Genomic DNA, 18,137 nt, shown 5'->3' on the forward strand with positions numbered 1-18,137 from the left:
GGTTCGTTTGGTCCGGACCAAAAAAACAACATTTAGTCCTGGTCCGCCTAGCGTTCACACTGGCATTTCAACACCGGACCTAAAGCCATAAGGATATGTTCACAATCTGGGTCTCGGTCCGCTTGTCCGGTTCAGATCAGTGTGAACACTTCACATGAACCGCACTAACAAGTGTGAACACGTGCACCGGTATCAGCACACTAAAGCACTGACTTCAGATCAGATGTTTTACTTTAACGGACCCAGACATTTTGCTGTGGTTTGAGGTGTATTCAGAAGTTATTTTGCAAAATGACTTAAGGATCACAAAAGGAATCAAAATTGGAACCAGAGCTGTTGATACTCTAACTATTGAACTTTGAAAAAAAGTTGTTTTTCCTAAGTGAAATTTCGATGTTTCCTAGGATATAATGTTTCTGTAATACATTTCTGATCCTCGTGTTTAGAGGCTCTGAGGGAAACTTTAAACTGTTGGTAATCTCCCGTCGCTCCGCCTTCAGCAGAATCTGCTTCAGTCTTCGGGTCGGATTGTGTTTGAGAAACTCTCGCATTTTCACATCAAAGATGTTCCTTGTTTCTGTGCTGTTGTGCGGACTGGTCCTCTGTCCTCTGTGTCTCAGGCTGCTTTTCCCGTATTTCTGGGCAGACTTTGTTTATCACACAGAACTGGTGCGGATTTTACTCAAATTCGTGTCTCGCAGAAGAAGGCGACCTTTGTTTTTCGCTTTGGACAGATTTTTAGAACAGGTCGAAACGCAGCCGAACAAGCCGTTCATTGTGTTCGAGAAGGAAATGTACTCGTTTAAGGACGCAGACAGAGAGAGCAACCGAATAGCGAACGCGTTGCGCGGCGCGTCGGGTCTGACGCCCGGAGACACCGCGGTTCTGTTCATGATGAACGAGCCCGCATTCATCTTCTGCTGGCTCGCGCTGGCCAAGCTCGGCTGCGCATGCGCACTCCTCAACACCAGCATCCGCGCGCGGAGTCTGGTCGCGAGCTTCAGATGCTGTCGCGGGGCCGCCGTCCTGATCGCGTCGGAGGGTGAGCATTGCAACACACACACGATTGGCAGAATATTAGAATAAAGCTGTAATCAGAATTATTTTAAAATGATAGAATTTTAGGCAGAAGTTATTCGATTAAGAGCAATTAAGCCGGGGACATCTGGGGTCCCACAGGTATCAGTCTTGGGCCCTGTTCTATTTGTGTAATATATAAACGATCTGACAGATATGATACAGTCTGATGTTTACCTTTTTGCGGATGACACTAAAATTTTAGAACAATAACAACAAGTGACACAGACCGAGCCCATCTTCAAGAAGATCTATGTAGCATGAGCAATTGGTGTGAGTGACCAGTGGTTATTAAAGATAAATCCCGAAAAGTGTAAACATTTACATATTGGGGGAAAAAACGACATTGTATTATGTATTGGGGATATAGTGGTTAATCCTGTACATGAGGAGAGGGACAGGTGTTGTGGTAGATGGTTCACTTGAATTCCATACACATATTTCTGAAAAAGTAAAAAAAGCAACATCTATGATTGCAATAATAAGAAGAACTTTTGAAAATTTAGGCAAGGACATATTTTTACCATTGTATAAATCCCTGGTAAGATCTCAACTTGAATATGCGAGCTCAGTCTGGTGTCCATATAAATTAAAATATGTGGAAAAAATTGAAAGGGTCCAGAGAAGAGCTACTAAATGAATTCCAGGAATGAAAAATATGTCGTATGAAGATAGATTGAGGAAATGATGTTTGCCGACTCTTAAATTTAGGAGATATAGAGGAGATATGATTCAAGTATATAAACTTGTAGGGAACATACGATGTAACAGTTGAACCTATCTTTCAGTTCTGGAAAAACAGGTACGAGACACGAGGGAATTCGTTAAAACTTTACCCTAGAACATGCATGTCCGAAGAACTTTTTTACACTCCGTGTGGTAAAATCATGGAATGAGCTTCCAGAAGAAGCTGTGTGTTCCCCCTCTATTAATTCCTTTAAGAACAGGCTGGATGCATTTTGCCTGTCAAAAGGTGTTATGTATAATTATAAGGTTTGCCTGTGTAATTAATTTTATGTAATTTATTTAGGATGTGTAGGAAAACTTTAATTATGAAATTATTGTGTTTTTTATAAAATCAAAATGTGAATTTGTATATATATATGTTTGTGTCTTTTAGAGTCTGGAATAGAGGATTGTATTATCCTGTACCAGAAATCTTTTCAATAAATTTCAATAAAGAACCCGACAACGTTCTCTCAAAGTTATTGAACAAACGTTCTTCAAGTTCGTTCAAAGTTATCTGATCTTTAATAATGTTCTTAAAACGTTACCACAAAAAAACAAAAAAAACAAAAACAAATTGTATTTAATTTTGTTGGATGACTTTCGTCTAACATTCTTAAAAGTTACTACTTGTCTCAGAACGTTTAGAGAACATTCAAAAGTAATGTTCGCATAATGTTTGAGACAATGGAATTTTTCCATTAAGGCTCATATAACCAAGAAAAAAAACACTATTAAAACATTTTACAAACTAGACGCTCTGAATATTTAGAAATAAAGATTTCATAACTTAATGAAGAACGTTAGCAAAATGTTTTTTGAACATATTTTTGTTAGCTGGAAAATTCGTAGATAAGTTTATATGCCTTTGGGAAATAAAGAAAACCACAGAATAGTTTATTTACTGGTGAAAAAAACAGACATATCTGTATCTGTTTAACCCTCTGGTGCTCTTCACATGTCGGTCAAAAATGACCACATTTTTTATTTATTTCAGTGACATGAATGTACTATATTTTAGTTTGATAATGTTTTATGTAATATTTTGTATTTTTAGGGGATTTTATGTTACTACATTTACATTTTACATTTACGCATTTGGCAGACGCTTTCATACAAAGCGACTTACATTGAATTTCACATTGCATTACTAAATTATATTTATGCAGTATAGTTATAATCCATTTATTCACTTTTTGAGCATATATGAAAAATGTTGGGTTTGTTGTGATTGTTGTGATGTGACCATTGGGTTTGCTGTGATTGGTGGATTTGTTGTGATGTGATTGTTGTGTTTGTTGTGTTGTCAGCGCTGCAGCAAGCCGTGGAGGAGGTGAGTGATGATCTAGAGGACGTGACCGTCTTCCTCATGTCTACATCAGAGCTCAGATCATCAGGCATGAAGAGTTTGAGAAGACTAGCTCAGCAATCCTCCGACTCAGCCGTTCCTCCAGAGCTCAGAGCAAACGTGTGCTTCAGTTCTCCGGCCGTGTACATATACACATCTGGAACCACAGGTGAATCCGTCACTCGAACGAACATGTACATATACACATCTGGAACCACAGGTGAATCCATCACTCGAACGAACATGTACATATACACATCTGGAACCACAGGTGAATCCGTCACTCGAACGAACATGTACATATACACATCTGGAACCACAGGTGAATCCGTCACTCGAACGAACATGTACATATACACATCTGAAACCACAGGTGAATCCGTCACTCGAACGAACATGTACATATACACATCTGGAACCACAGGTGAATCCATCACTCGAACGAACATGTACATATACACATCTGGAACCACAGGTGAATCCGTCACTCGAACGAACATGTACATATACACATCTGGAACCACAGGTGAATCCATCACTCGAACGAACATGTACAAATACACATATGGAACCACAGGTGAATCCGTCACTCGAACGAACATGTACATATACACATCTGGAACCACAGGTGAATCCGTCACTCGAACGAACATGTACATATACACATCTGAAACCTCAGGTGAATCCGTCACTCGAACGAACATGTACATATAGACATCTGGAACCACAGGTGAATCCGTCACTCGAACGAACACGTACATATACACATCTGGAACCACAGGTGAATCCGTCACTCGAACGAACATGTACATATACACATCTGGAACCACAGGTGAATCCGTCACTCGAACGAACATGTACATATACACATCTGGAACCACAGGTGAATCCGTCACTCGAACGAACATGTACATATACACATCTGGAACCACAGGTGAATCCGTCACTCGAACGAACATGTACATATACACATCTGGAACCACAGGTGAATCCGTCACTCGAACGAACATGTACATATACACATCTGGAACCACAGGTGAATCCGTCACTCGAACGAACATGTACATATACACATCTGGAACCACAGGTGAATCCGTCACTCGAACGAACACGTACATATACACATCTGGAACCACAGGTGAATCCGTCACTCGAACGAACACGTACATATACACATCTGGAACCACAGGTGAATCCGTCACTCGAACGAACATGTACATATACACATCTGGAACCACAGGTGAATCCGTCACTCGAACGAACATCTACATATACACATCTGGAACCACAGGTGAATCCGTCACTCGAACGAACATGTACATATACACATCTGGAACCACAGGTGAATCCGTCACTCGAACGAACATGTACATATACACATCTGGAACCACAGGTGAATCCGTCACTCGAACGAACATGTACATATACACATCTGGAACCACAGGTGAATCCATCACTCGAACGAACATGTACATATACACATCTGGAACCACAGGTGAATCCGTCACTCGAACGAACATGTACATATACACATCTGGAACCACAGGTGAATCCGTCACTCGAACGAACATGTACATATACACATCTGAAACCACAGGTGAATCCGTCACTCGAACGAACATGTACATATACACATCTGAAACCACAGGTGAATCCGTCACTCGAACGAACATGTACATATACACATCTGGAACCACAGGTGAATCCGTCACTCGAACGAACATGTACATATACACATCTTGAACCACAGGTGAATCCGTCACTCGAACGAACATGTACATATACACATCTGGAACCACAGGTGAATCCATCACTCGAACGAACATGTACATATACACATCTGGAACCACAGGTGAATCCGTCACTCGAACGAACATGTACATATACACATCTGAAACCACAGGTGAATCCGTCACTCGAACGAACATGTACATATACACATCTGGAACCACAGGTGAATCCGTCACTCGAACGAACATGTACATATACACATCTGGAACCACAGGTGAATCCGTCACTCGAACGAACATGTACATACACATCTGGAACCACAGGTGAATCCATCACTCGAACGAACATGTACATATACACATCTGGAACCACAGGTGAATCCGTCACTCGAACGAACACGTACATATACACATCTGGAACCACAGGTGAATCCGTCACTCGAACGAACATCTACATATACACATCTGGAACCACAGGTGAATCCGTCACTCGAACGAACATGTACATATACACATCTGGAACCACAGGTGAATCCGTCACTCGAACGAACATGTACATATACACATCTGGAACCACAGGTGAATCCGTCACTCGAACGAACACGTACATATACACATCTGGAACCACAGGTGAATCCGTCACTCGAACGAACATGTACATATACACATCTGGAACCACAGGTGAATCCGTCACTCGAACGAACATGTACATCTGGAACCACAGGTGAATCCGTCACTCGAACGAACATGTACATATACACATCTGGAACCACAGGTGAATCCGTCACTCGAACGAACAAGTACATATACACATCTGGAACCACAGGTGAATCCGTCACTCGAACGAACATCTACATATACACATCTGGAACCACAGGTGAATCCGTCTCTCGAACGAACATGTACATATACACATCTGGAACCACAGGTGAATCCATGACTCGAACGAACATGTACATATACACATCTGAAACCACAGGTGAATCCATCACTCGAACGAACATGTACATATACAGATCTGGAACCACAGGTGAATCCATCACTCGAACAAACACGTACATATACACATCTGGAACCACAGGTGAATCCATCACTCGAACAAACACGTACATATACACATCTGGAACCACAGGTGAATCCGTCACTCGAACGAACATGTACATATACACATCTGGAACCACAGGTGAATCCGTCACTCGAACGAACACGTACATATACACATCTGGAACCACAGGTGAATCCGTCACTCGAACGAACATGTACATATACACATCTGGAACCACAGGTGAATCCGTCACTCGAACGAACATCTACATATACACATCTGGAACCACAGTTGAATCCGTCTCTCGAACGAACATGTACATATACACATCTGGAACCACAGGTGAATCCATGACTCGAACGAACATGTACATATACACATCTGAAACCACAGGTGAATCCATCACTCGAACGAACATGTACATATACACATCTGGAACCACAGGTGAATCCATCACTCGAACAAACACGTACATATACACATCTGGAACCACAGGTGAATCCATCACTCGAACGAACATGTACATATACACATCTGGAACCACAGGTGAATCCATCACTCGAACAGACACGTACATATACACATCTGGAACCACAGGTGAATCCGTCACTCGAACGAACATGTACATATACACATCAGGAACCACAGGTGAATCCGTCACTCGAACGAACATGTACATATACACATCTGGAACCACAGGTGAATCCATCACTCGAACGAACATGTACATCTGGAACCACAGGTGAATCCGTCACTCGAACGAACATGTACATATACACATCTGGAACCACAGGTGAATCCATGATTCGAACGAACATGTACATATACACATCTGAAACCACAGGTGAATCCATCACTCGAACGAACACGTACATATACACATCTGGAACCACAGGTGAATCCGTCACTCGAACGAACATGTACATATACACATCTGGAACCACAGGTGAATCCGTCACTCGAACGAACATGTACATATACACATCTGGAACCACAGGTGAATCCGTCACTCGAACGAACACGTACATATACACATCTGGAACCACAGGTGAATCCGTCACTCGAACGAACATGTACATATTAGGGATGGTAAGATTCACCGATTCGCATCGGTGCATCGGCATAAAAGCTAACGATGCGATGCATCGATTTAAATAAGTGTGCATCGGATACAAGTTGGCATTTGTATCGCGATGCATCGTTTCTAACATCTGCATCGGTAAAAAACGATTTATTCATATATAATTATTATTAGTAGATGCGCTATACTTTTACTATTTAGAAAGTGACCAATCATTTTTGACCAATATTTTATTTTGTAACTGCTGCATTCACACCGAACGCAAATAGAACGTCTTTAGCGAGTGATTTCCATCTCAAGTCAATATAAAGACGCGTTGACGCGGGTCTGGAGGTCCTGCGGCGCGAGACGCGTTTAGCGCTGTGCGATGGACACGATTTCGCCTCATTCGCGCGTCCAGGTCGACTAGATTGATTTCTCCTTTCTGAACTGTTGCTCAAGCGCGTTCTCTCAACACGTCTGTTGCAGCTGCTACGTGAATATAACGTATCACAACACTACGGAGTGCGAGGCGTGTCCTGAGAGTCACCTTTAAACCTTAAAGTAGGACATTTAAGTTAATCTGGTTTACAGCAGCCTGTGACTGCCAATAATAGTTGTAATAAATGTAATTTTTTACATTTGAAAACAGTTATGAAAGACCTGTTTTTTTTATTTTTGTAATTGTTTGTTAAAACAGCACCTACTTTTGTTTAATCTTTTGGTTTTGTGAAAAAAGATGAAAGAACCATGGGTTAAAAGTCAGATGGCACTTAAGCTACTTTATGATTTGCTGTATGTCTGAATAAAATAAATAAAAGTTAACTATCTATACCATATTGAATTGCATTATATTTTTCTCCATTGCATCATATTACATTGAATCGCATCGCGTTGAATCGAATCGAAATCGGATCGCACCGCACCGTAATAGTAATGAATCGTATTGCATCGCATCGGTAGCTGCTTATATGTATCTTTAATGTATCGTATTGTTGGCTATGCATCGAGATGCGCATCGCATCGGCCTCAGCTATGGAGATGCACATCCCTAGTACATATACACATCTGGAACCACAGGTGAATCCGTCACTCGAACGAACACGTACATATACACATCTGGAACCACAGGTGAATCCGTCACTCGAACGAACATGTACATATACACATCTGGAACCACAGGTGAATCCATCACTCGAACGAACATGTACATATACACATCTGGAACCACAGGTGAATCCGTCACTCGAACGAACACGTACATATACACATCTGGAACCACAGGTGAATCCGTCACTCGAACGAACACGTACATATACACATCTGGAACCACAGGTGAATCCGTCACTCGAACGAACACGTACATATACACATCTGGAACCACAGGTGAATCCGTCACTCGAACGAACACGTACATATACACATCTGGAACCACAGGTGAATCCATCACTCGAACGAACATGTACATATACACATCTGGAACCACAGGTGAATCCATCACTCGAACGAACATGTACATATACACATCTGGAACCACAGGTGAATCCGTCACTCGAACGAACATGTACATATACACATCTGGAACCACAGGTGAATCCGTCACTCGAACGAACATGTACATATACACATCTGGAACCACAGGTGAATCCGTCACTCGAACGAACACGTACATATACACATCTGGAACCACAGGTGAATCCGTCACTCGAACGAACACGTACATATACACATCTGGAACCACAGGTGAATCCATCACTCGAACGAACATGTACATATACACATCTGGAACCACAGGTGAATCCGTCACTCGAACGAACACGTACATATACACATCTGGAACCACAGGTGAATCCGTCACTCGAACGAACATGTACATATACACATCTGGAACCACAGGTGAATCCGTCACTCGAACGAACACGTACATATACACATCTGGAACCACAGGTGAATCCGTCACTCGAACGAACACGTACATATACACATCTGGAACCACAGGTGAATCCATCACTCGAACGAACATGTACATATACACATCTGGAACCACAGGTGAATCCATCACTCGAACGAACATGTACATATACACATCTGGAACCACAGGTGAATCCGTCACTCGAACGAACATGTACATATACACATCTGGAACCACAGGTGAATCCGTCACTCGAACGAACATGTACATATACACATCTGGAACCACAGGTGAATCCGTCACTCGAACGAACACGTACATATACACATCTGGAACCACAGGTGAATCCATCACTCGAACGAACATGTACATATACACATCTGGAACCACAGGTGAATCCGTCACTCGAACGAACACGTACATATACACATCTGGAACCACAGGTGAATCCGTCACTCGAACAGACAGTTCAACATGCGGCTGCGAGATTGCTCTCGAAAGCGTGATCATATTACTCCTGATTTATCTTCTCTCAAATGGCTGCCGGTTCGTTACCGGATCGAATTTAAACATTTATTGTTTGTCTTTAAGTCTTTTGAACGGATTGGCACCAAAACACTTGCAGACATTAGTGAACTGGCCCTCCGCTGAGGCCCCTGAGATCCTCTGATCAGTTTAGTGGTTCCCACATCCAGAGGAAAGCTTAAGGGGGTTCGTGCTTTCTCAGTTGCCGCCCCCAAACTTTGGAATTCATTGCCTTCGTGTATTAGATCTGCTCGGACCCTTTCCAGTGTGAAATCTTTGCTAAAAGCTCATTTATTACAGTAATGACGGCTTTCAATTACCCGGGTTATTACGTCATTCTTAGGTGTGCGGTTGTTTTATGCCGTTTCCTTGTTGTATGTTTGTTTTATTATTATTTTTTTATTATTATTGTTGATGTACAGCACTTTGGGCAACCTTGGTTGTATTGAAATGTGCTTTATAATTAATTTATTTTTTAAATGTCAATGTTGCAAAATTCAGAGCAAAGCATTTGTTTGTTTTCAAACTGGAGGATGAGTCAGAAGTATTGCAGTGAACGCAGGCCAGCAGAGGATGCTTTCAGTGTGGAAGACTCCTGTGGAGTGTGAAGCGTGACGTGTGTGTGTGTGTGTGTTTCAGGTCTTCCTAAAGCAGCTGTGATCACTCAGACACGTCTTCTTGCCGCTCTCGCTGTGCTGGCGGCGAACGGCGTAACACACACCGACGTGATCTACGTGACTCTTCCTCTGTATCACACCGCGGGCTTCCTCGTGGGCTTCATGGGCTCCGTCGAGACAGGTGTGTGTGTGTGTGTGTGTGTGTGTGAGCACTTCATGACCTTCTGACGGATTAGTGTGTAATTTCCTTACTCTCTTCGTAAAAGAGTTCTTTGTGTGTGACTGTAAAGCGGCAGAAATGCACACAAATGTTCCTCTTAACCGGGTGAAAGGTCAAACACACACACAGATCTGCTTGTGCTGATCACAATAATCTCCTTTCTCTAATTTTCAGGTTCAACTATAATATTACGGCGCAAGTTTTCCGCTTCTCAGTTCTGGGACGAGTGTCGGACTCACGGGGTGACGGTGATTCAGTATATCGGAGAAGTTCTGCGTTATCTCTGCAACACACCGAAGGTAGAGACTAACACACACCACACAAAACACATTACACTGGAGAAATCTGCGGAATACGACATATCTTACAGTGAAAGTTTGGCAAGTTAAAGTCGTCATGAAAGGGAAGTTGCGCTGGTCGTTTCTCCTCTATTGTGTCGTATATCCGAATGAAACGCTTCTGGAACAAGAACACATGTGGGCGGGGCTTGATTGTGTCTGTGGGGAACTGATTGGATGGTTGTGGTTTGCTATTGGCTGATCTCGTGTGAGTGACAGGTTATAGCCCCGCCCTCGTCATCAGAGAAGAGAAGAGATGCTGCAAGAGGAAGATATTCTGATTCAACATTATTAAAGGGGTCATATAATGGTACATGCACTTTTACAAGTTGATTGTGCTGAAATGTGTGTTGGCAGTGCCTGAACACAAACATCATATAATGATAAAAATCCATCCAGTGGTTTTGTTTTAATCTCCTTATATGTTTTCCCCTGCCTCAAATCGAGCCGTTCGACCGTGTGACGTCAATAAAACGGACGCCCCTCCCACGACTGTTGATTGACGGGAGCGTTTCAACACAGACCCGCCCTCGCTCGTGAGAGCTGTCAATCATAGTCTGCGCGGCGCGGACCGGACCGGCGCGGTCATTGTTGATACGCTGGAGCAGAATGGCGGCTAAGCGACTGTGGTGTTCTGTTCTTGGGTGTAATAACGAACACAGTCATTTTAATGTTTCTGAATCCGAACCGCTGAAGACGCAGTGGCTGAGTTTGTTTTCGAAGGGAATATTCCCCACGAGCAACGTCAATGCTTTCGTGTTTGCCGAATCATTTCACACCAGACTGCTTTATAAACGAGGGTCAGTATAAAGCTGGTTTTGCTAAGAAGCTTTGCTAAAAAGGATCGGTACCAGATATTCGTGTTCCTGCTGAACCTCCAGAAGAACTGAAGTGAGTGTAACGTTTTATTAAACTTTATATTAATATATTAATCTTTGCAAATCGCTAGCTGCACGCTTCACAATGAATGCGTCTAAGGTTTACACTCAGGGTACATTACGGCATGTTTTCTATGTATGACGTTCTCAATATAATTCATAATTCCACGTTTATACTGAACAACGCGTTATGGTTATTGTGTTACAAACGGTGTATGCACAGAACAGAGAGGCGGAGTCAGCAAAGCTCATTATCATTTAAAGGCATATGCACTGAAACGGCGTGCTGAAAACAGAGCTGTTTTTGACCAGGTAAAATAAGTGTTTTCTTACAATACTAATGAGAATTTTTAATTAAAGTATATTACAAACTTTTAATTTAGACCCTAAAGAATCATATTAGCTTGTACAAAAATGGCATTATATGACCCCTTTAACACAATAATGATGATGTGCACCCATAAATCATTTACAATAAACACTGCAATTAAAGCAATCAAAATGTCAATTTTGATATTATGGTGAGTTTCATGTACATTAGTTTATAGTTGTGTTTATGTCAGCTGACTGTGAAACAGATTTAGATTGTTGGCAGCGTGTGCCGTCAGTGAGGACGTGTGTGTGTGTGTGAGAGAGAGAGAGAGAGAGAGAGTGAGTGAGTGTGTGTGAGTGTGAGAGAGTGTGTATGTGTGTGTGAGTGTGTGTGTGTGTGTGTGTGTGAGAGAGAGTGTGAGAGAGAGAAGTGAGGATGTGTGTGTGAGTGTGAGAGTGTCAGAGAGAAGTGAGAACGTGTGTGTGTGTGTGTGTGTGTGTGTGTGTGTGTGTGTGAGAGAGAGAGAGAGAGAGAGAGAGTGGGTGTGAGAGTGAGAGTGTGTGTGTGTGTGCGTGTGTGTGAGAGAGAGAGAGTGTGTGTGTGAGTGAGTGTGTGTGAGAGAGTATGTGTGTGTATGTGTGAGTGTGTGTATATCGTACAGCTGTTACTCTCTGAAAACTGACTCCAGAACAGCTGTTTTTTCTAAATAGCTCTGATTCTGCCGGTGTGTCGTTTGCTCACGTCACACACACACGCACGCACGCACACGCACACACACACACACACACACACACACACCTGCTCGCCATCTAACGTCTGGTTTGTCTGTTTGAAGTTTTGGAGGTAACGATGAATCCTCTTACTTTGGTCATTGAAACGGGATCCTGAGGAGCGCGTGTGATCATGTGATCATGTGACGCAGCTGTCGGCCAATCAGAGCGCTGGATCTAGGAATAGCTGATGGCCTTTCCCGGGAACGATCTCCTGAACACACACACTCCACATGAGGAGGAGATCACGTTTAATTTCAGGTTTCACTGACTGTACATTCCAGCGCAGGTCTTCAAGTTTCCTCATGAGTGTGTGTCGTGACGTCCATCTGTAATCAGTCTCACACACATGCGTAGCTCCAGTCACGTGTGTGTGTGTGTGTGTGTGTGTGTGTGTCAAGTCAAGTCACCTTAATTTATACAGCGCTTTTAACAGTATAGAGTTTCACAGCAGCTTTACAGTGATAACAGGAGATTACAGTAACAGAGAGTGTTTAGGCTTTACAGCAGCTCTAGAATAAAGTTATTGTCCAGATAAAGTTAGTTTAGATTGATTCACTTCCGTTGTAAAGATCATTAGTTATTAACTTAGGGGCCGCTAACACGACACCGTGTGTGTGTGTGTGTGTGTGTGTGTGTGCTTTCCAGCGCGAGGGCGATCGAGAGCACGCTGTGCGTCTGGCGATCGGGAACGGACTCCGGCCGGACGTGTGGAAGGAATTCCTCCAGAGATTCGGTCCCGTCGACATCAGAGAGTTCTACGCCTCGACTGAGGGAAACCTGGGCTTCGTGAACTACACTGGGAAACTGGGAGCAGTGGGACGGGTCAGCTGGTTGCACAGGGTATGACTGGGATCACGTGACTCTCTCCGAGCCGGATCCTCCCTGGGAAACGCTGAACTTTCCGTGTGCTTCTCTCCTCACACAGAAACTGTTCCCTTACGCCCTGATCCAGTACGACACCGAGCGAGACGAGCCGGTCAGAGACTCCAGAGGCCTGTGTGTGGAGGTGCCTTGAGGTCAGAGGTCACTCACACTCACACACACCACACATTCAATAAAATGAAGGTTTTTGAGGAACACACTCCAGGGTTTCTCCATATAGTGTCTTCAATGGGGTCCAACGGGTCGAAGGTCCAGATGTGAGTTTCAGTGCAGCTTCAAAGTCTCGACACGATCCAGCCGAGGAATAAGAGTCTGATCTAGACAAACCAGCCGACATTTATAACAAAATACACATTTATTTACTTATATCCACTAATGCTGGTCTTGCTCGAGCTGTGATGCGACACACATTACGTGATCAGGGTGAAAGGTCACGCGTGTTCCGTTTCAGAAATGTAGAGTAGAGCGAAAAACTCTCATTTTCTCCTCCAACTTCAAAATCATCCGACATCGTTGTTTTACCTTTTATTTATTCGTTTTTTGTAAATGGCGTTTGACTCAGTCTTTGCGTGTTCGCTTTGTAAACACTGGGTCTGTTCTTACACCTACGTCACGCTTGACCTTTCACCCTGATCACGTAATGTGTGTCGCATCACAGCTCGAGCAAGACCAACATTAGTGGATAAAAGTATATAAATGTGTATTTTGTTATAAATGTCGGCTGGTTTGTCTAGATCAGACTCTTATTCCTCGGCTGGATCGTGTCGAGACTTTGAAGCTGCACTGAAACATACATCTGGACCTTCGACCCGTTGGACCCCATTGAAGTCACTATATGGAGAAACCCTGGAGTGTGTTCCTCAAAAACCTTCATTTCTGTCCCACTGAAGAAAGAAAGACATGAACATCTTGGATGACGTGGGGAGAGTAAACTATCAGGGAATGTTAATTCTGATGTGAACTCGTCCTTTAAAGCATGATTCAGATCAGCTGTTGTGTGTCCAGGACAGACGGGGCTGCTGGTGTGTGAGATCACCGGACTCGCTCCGTTCGTGGGTTACGCGCAGAACCAGCAGCAGACGGAGAAGAAGAGGCTGCGCGGCGTTCGGAAGAGCGGAGACCTCTACTTCAACAGCGGCGACTTGCTGAAGATCGACCACGACAGCTTCATCTACTTCCAGGACCGAGTGGGAGACACATTCAGGTGTGTGTCAGGAATCAGCCTGTGGAGATGAGTGTGATCGCTGCAGCTAATGTGTGTGTGTGTGTGTGTGTGTGAGCAGGTGGAAGGGAGAGAACGTGGCCACCACTGAAGTCTCGGACATCATCGGCACGCTCCCGTTCGTCCAGGAGGGAAACGTCTACGGAGTTCGTGTTCCAGGTCTGATGAAGCCACTCGCACCAGAGGGCGTCTCACACACACACGCACACACACACACACACCACATATCCCCCCACCGCAGAAGTACGATAACACATCATTCCAGGAAACCCTTATGAGCGTCTCACTCGCTGTATCTGAATAAACAGAAGATTGAAACGCTTTGATGAAACATGACTAATAAACACACGACTGCCGTATTCTGTGTGAGAAGCGCATCATCTCACAGAAGGACGAGCTCAACTCTCGTTATGAAGTGAGTTTGCAGTAAAAGCATGTTATTAAATGACGTCTTTTGTTGGACGAGAGGTTCATAAGTGCGTCTCATGTTTGGACAGATGTTTGACACGTATTGCTTTTTCAAATGCACGTTATAAGTGACTCAAACTCAGTGTTTTCAGAGTGAGCCGCGTTTACTGAGCCGTGCTTCACTGACACGCTGCACATAACTAACAATCTCAGCCTTTGCCATTTCATAATCGCGATAAACCAAATCGGTTTAAGTACGATTACATGTAAATTGTGATTAATCGTGCAGCGCTATTCTCCAGGCGTGACGCTGCTAATGTTGGTTTGTGTGTGTGTGTGTGGAGGTCACGAGGGGCGGATCGGGATGGCAGCGCTCACACTGATGGAGGGAATGGAGTTTGATCGCGACGCGATGTTCACCCACGTCTGCCGGTTCCTGCCCGCTTACGCCCGACCTCGCTTCATACGCATTCAGGTACAACTATAGCACTGCATTTCATGTAAAGCGCTCCTATAATGCCCTTTACACAAGATGTCAAAGTCTCTGATGTCCCCAGAGTGTGTGTGAAGTTTTAGCTCAAAATACCCCACAGATATTTTATATAGAATGTTAAAATTGTCACTTTTTGAGGGGGTTCGTGTGTGCCCCTTTAAATGCAAATGAGCTGCTGCTCCCGGCACAGTGGGCGGAGCTTCAAGAGCTTGTGTGTGTGTGTGTGTGTTAGCAGCTCTGATTACCTCACACACACACACACACACTAAACATTTCAAAAACGTTTAGCGTTTTATGTTCAAACCGACAAATCAGTCAGCCAAAGATGGAGAGACTCTAAAAGTGACAACATGTGTAGAGCAACAGGACATTTCTGAATAGTTAGTTGATGAATTTATGTTTCTGATGTGGAGTTAACTCTCTTCTAGTCATTGATTAGTATATTCTGTCATGATAATCTAATAATCGTGTTCCGGGGGCGGGGTTTATGTAAATTTTAGGGTTAGTGATGTCATTGTAGTTCCTACCAGCCGTTTGTTGTAGTCCTTAAAAAAGGATTACTGTAAAAGAAAATATTTCCCTCTGCTTTGAACTTTGAGCGTCGTAACTTTGCAGATGTTGTTTATGGTCAAACTGGAACATTACACACTAACGTTCTGATGTTTCCAGAACTCGATGGACGTGACCGGCACCTTCAAGCAGCGGAAGCTCGGGCTGGTGGAGGCCGGCTTCAGTCCCAGCACCGCCTCGGACCCGATGTTCTTCATGAGTGAGCGAGAGAGGTCGTACGTCACGCTGAGCCCAGACATCTACCAGCAGATCATATCTCACCGCATCAAACTCTGATCCATAACTGATCATATCTCACCGCATCAAACTCTGATCCATAACTGATCATATCTCACCGCATCAAACTCTGATCCATAACTGATCATATCTCACCGCATCAAACTCTGATCCATAACTGACCATATCTCACCGCATCAAACTCTGATCCATAACTGATCATATCTCACCGCATCAAACTCTGATCCATAACTGATCATATCTCACCGCATCAAACTCTGATCCATAACTGACCATATCTCACCGCATCAAACTCTGATCCAAAACTGACCATATCTCACCGCATCAAACTCTGATCCATAACTGATCATATCTCACCGCATCAAACTCTGATCCATAACTGATCATATCTCACCGCATCAAACTCTGATCCAAAACTGACCATATCTCACCGCATCAAACTCTGATCCATAACTGATCATATCTCACCGCATCAAACTCTGATCCATAACTGACCATATCTCACCGCATCAAACTCTGATCCATAACTGATCATATCTCACCGCATCAAACTCTGATCCATAACTGACCATATCTCACCGCATCAAACTCTGATCCATAACTGACCATATCTCACCGCATCAAACTCTGATCCATAACTGACCATATCTCACCGCATCAAACTCTGATCCATAACTGATCATATCTAACCGCATCAAACTCTGATCCATAACTGATCATATCTCACCGCATCAAACTCTGATCCATAACTGATCATATCTCACCGCATCAAACTCTGATCCATAACTGATCATATCTCACCGCATCAAACTCTGATCCATAACTGAGATTGTTTGCGTCAACATTCCAACATCCCAGCAAGCAATATCCACACGTCCCGTCTGGGTCATCTTTCACTGCAGGCCCAAATAACACCAGTGTTGTGTGTAACTCTTTACATGTAACTTGAGTTACGTAATCAGATTACTTTTTCAAGTAACTAGTAAAGTACTACTGTACTGCACTCTACTGTACTCTACATCTACTGTACTCTTCCATACTGTACTCAACCTCTACTGTACTCGACTGTACTCTACCTCTAGTGTACTCTACCTCTAGTGTACTCTGCTGTACTGCACTCTACTGTACCCTACTGTACTCTACATCTACTGTACTCTTCCCTACTGTACTCAACCTCTACTGTATTGGACTGTACTGTACTGTACTCCACTGTACTCTACTGTACTCTACCTCTACTGTACTCTACTGTATTCAACCTCTACTGAACTCTGCCTCTACTGTACTCTACTGTACTCTACTGTACTGCACTCTACTGTACTCTACATCTACTGCACTCTACTGTGCTCTATTGTACTCTACTGTACTCTACTGTACTGTACTGTACTGTACTGTACTGTACTCTACATCTACTGTACTCTACTGTACTCTACTGTACTGTACTCTACTGTACTGTACTGTACTCTACATCTACTGTACTCTACCTCTACTGTACTCTTCTGTACTCTACCTCTACTGTACTCTACTGTACTCTACTGTACCTCTACTGTACTCTACTGTACTCTACTGTACTCAACCTCTACTGTACTCTACTGTACTCTACCTCTACTGTACTCTACTGTACTCGACCTCTACTGTACTCTACTGTACTCAACCCCTACTGCACTCTACTGTACTCTACTGTACTCTACCTCTACTGCACTCTACTGTACTCTACATCTACTGCACTCTACTGTGCTCTATTGTACTCTACTGTACTGTACTCT

The 18,137-nt window shown here is 43.4% G+C and overlaps 1 pseudogene; it reads left to right on the forward strand.

Annotated features, from left to right (window-relative positions):
• Positions 1–464: 464 nt before the first annotated feature.
• Positions 465–16,527, forward strand: LOC130088810 (long-chain fatty acid transport protein 2-like; annotated as a pseudogene).
• Positions 16,528–18,137: the final 1,610 nt, after the last annotated feature.

The sequence above is a fragment of the Rhinichthys klamathensis genome, unplaced genomic scaffold (genome assembly GCF_029890125.1).
Source record: "Rhinichthys klamathensis goyatoka isolate OS25496 unplaced genomic scaffold, OSU_Roscu_1.1 h1tg000122l_1, whole genome shotgun sequence".
In the NCBI taxonomy this organism is placed as follows: Eukaryota; Metazoa; Chordata; class Actinopteri; order Cypriniformes; family Leuciscidae; genus Rhinichthys; species Rhinichthys klamathensis.